Source organism: Myotis brandtii, unplaced genomic scaffold, assembly GCF_000412655.1.
Source record: "Myotis brandtii unplaced genomic scaffold, ASM41265v1 scaffold1064, whole genome shotgun sequence".
Classification (NCBI taxonomy): domain Eukaryota; kingdom Metazoa; phylum Chordata; class Mammalia; order Chiroptera; family Vespertilionidae; genus Myotis; species Myotis brandtii.
In genome coordinates this window covers 234,347-237,235 of record NW_005353602.1, presented here as the reverse complement: position 1 = coordinate 237,235, position 2,889 = coordinate 234,347, and the positions used below count along the sequence as shown (strand labels likewise).

The following is a 2,889-nucleotide window of genomic DNA, read 5'->3' as shown; positions in this document are numbered from 1 at the left end:
GCAGATTCCTGGGCCCACCCCAGACCTACAGGAGCAGCATCTCAAAGGGAGGGCCTAGGAATCTGTATTCTGACGAAGGCTTCAGGTGATTCTTATACTTACTTCTATTTCAGACTACAGCCATTCGGGGTGCTGGGACAGCCTGGGGAGGTTAGTGTTAGATCACTGATGGCCTCGATGTGATATGACATTGGAGCTTTGTTCTGTGGGTCGCAGGGAGCCATCGAAGGTGTTTGAGCAAGGGAGGGAGCCGGGTTGTTTCTCTGGTGGCAGAGTGAAGGCTGGGTGGACAGAAATGACAGCAGCAGGGAGAACGGACCCAGGACATGGGTGCAATAATCCATGTGAGAAGTGATAGGGCCTGCACTTGGCTGGAAAGCCTGGGAGGGGTAAGGCAGTCATTACACAGCTCCTCCAGGGCCCTCTTCCAGGCTGAGATCCATCCCTGGGAGGGGTAAGGCAGTCATTACACAGCTCCTCCATGGCTCTGAGAAGCTCAGGGCCCTCTTCCAGGCTGAGATCCATTCACTGAATCTCACCAACCAGAGAAGGCTTCCTGGAGGAGGTGACGCTCCCCCCAGACCTCAGTGAGGGGCAAACCCAGAGAGAAGAAAAGGGATGTAAGGAGGGATAGTCCAGTGTTTAATGTCGCTTCCTCCTATGGGGCTTCCTGCATCCGGGGCGCTGAGCACGTCTCCAGCAAGAATTTCGGAGACCCCTCCCGGGGTGTGCATCTTCCACCAAGACTGGGGAAAGTTGATTAGTGCGGGTGGCAGCCAGGACTGGCGTTTCTAATTAACACGCAGGCAGGGAGAATGCCTCTTCTTCCAGAGCCTGTATTCAGCTGATTGAATATCAGGGCTGGGGCTAAACTATGAATTGTGTGTCAAAAATAAAGCCTGCGCGCTCTCCTCTCGTTAAAGGAACAGTGTCCCCATTTTCAGCCCTCTGCCTCCCCATCAGCTGGCTTGTGACTTGGATCCCGGGAGCTGGGTGTGGGGACTGGGGGCTCCAGGTAGGGATGACAAAGGCGAAGGATTTAGGGGGCGGGGGACACCCGGCCTGGGCTGGGAAACACCAGAGGAAGGTGGAGAGAAACCCCGGATGGGTTTCGGGGGAGCCGCCAGGTTGGGGAGGCGAAGGAAGAGAAACGGGCCATAAAGAGAGAAAGGCGGCTGGCTGTGGCAGGGGAGAGCGCGAGGGGCGAGCAAACACAGGTTCATTAATCTGTAGTTCGTCTGCCTTTTCTGTTAGGAGGATGAACTTGATGAGTTAATTAAGTCGCAGTCTGTAAAACCAGTTTATTTGCATAGCAAACTCCTGGGCCAGTGTGCTGTGAGTTGAGTGTGTACGCGCAGACAATTCGGGGGAAATTACAGCCTCATTAATATGCTAATCTGGTTGCAGGCCTGGAGCGGAGTTTTGGGTTGGTGGTGCTCGGGGGTGGTGGGTGTTCGGTTGCTTAGCAACCCTTTTCTCCAGGTAACCCTTCTCTGGCTTGCCCTTGATATCCCCCAAAGGATTGCAGTGTGGAAGAGGAGGTAAGCGGGGAAAGCATTCTGTTGTCACAGAACAGTGAGCAAAATAAAAGGCTAACACACACACACACACACTCCCAGCCGCATCCACATTATGCCGGGTGTCTTTACAAACAGGCGTGGGAGGGGGCGGGGGGGGGTGTGGGTGCCGTCGACAGACACCAGCACGCAGATGCAGTGTGTGGTCTGTGGCAAGAGACACAGGAGGAACACCCTCCCACACACACGTGTGTGTGCACACAAACAAAACTGACGCAGGGGTTTTGTTTAGCAAATAAACCCATATAATGAGATTCTCCGTCTATGTAATAATGCATGTTCTATGTAATATCCTCCCATTAAACACACACACACACACACACACACGCAAGCAAGCACCAATATCCCATGTAGAGTCTTTACCAACAACACAATAAATACAAATGCACTAAACTTAGTGTGATATTCAGAATATGCAAATGATAAATAATAATCAACTTTGAAACGCACACACGTCACAGAGTTTGTAGACATAGGCCCTGGTGAGAAGGACAGGTGTGTGCCCGCACGGAAACATATGTGTGTCATGTATGACATGTATGCACGTAGACGCTGGGTGTACTATACATGTGTATGTACCAATACGTGCTCAGGTCTACCAAGAGTCACCGAGCACACACAGAGATTGGCATGCAGCGCCCAGCACACACCTTCAGATCCCATCCGTTTCTCTCGCCCTTGTCACTCCCAATCTGGACAAAGCCTGCTTTCTGTACTTCACACCCCTGTTGCATCTCTGGGTCCCAGGCACAGTGACTGCCCCATCCCAGGTATCCCCCTTCCCTTGTTCCTCGCGCCTCCTCCTGGTTGCAACAGTCTCTTCTTTGGCCCATGTGTGTCTGACAGGTTGCATCAAAGACCTCCGGGCTTCCCCAGAAAGAGCAAACAATGGGATTCAACGTGTTCATGCCTCCCCCGGCCATGAGAAAGAAATTTACCACGTCCAGATGGGCTTACAGGTGACGTCTACAAATATCAAGAAGCAGTGGTTGAGCGTCTACCTATGAACCAGGAGGTCACGGTTGATTCCTGGTCAGGGCACATGCCCAGGTTGCAGGCTCAATCCCCAGTAGGGGGCGTGCAGGAGGCAGCTGGTCCATGATTCTCTCTCATCATGGATGTTTCTATTTCTCTCTCCCTTCCTCTCTAAATCAATAAACATATATTTTAAAAAAAGAAGCAGAGAATTCTTGTATTAATATGAGTTGTTCCAGGAAAAAGAAAAGAAAACAAACAAAGCAAAGCTGCCCAACTCACAACCTTGAGCGCAAGTCTGGCCGAGGGTGCTTCTTAGAAATGCGTACTGAACTTC

General features: G+C 51.6%; 1 long non-coding RNA gene across 1 annotated transcript; it reads left to right on the top strand.

The window, feature by feature from the left end:
- Positions 1–955: 955 nt before the first annotated feature.
- Positions 956–2,555, top strand: LOC102243866. Its single transcript, XR_313031.1, has 3 exons — positions 956–1,015; positions 1,483–1,541; positions 2,424–2,555. It is a non-coding gene; the product is annotated as an uncharacterized LOC102243866 (long non-coding RNA).
- The last annotated feature ends 334 nt before the right edge of the window (positions 2,556–2,889 follow it).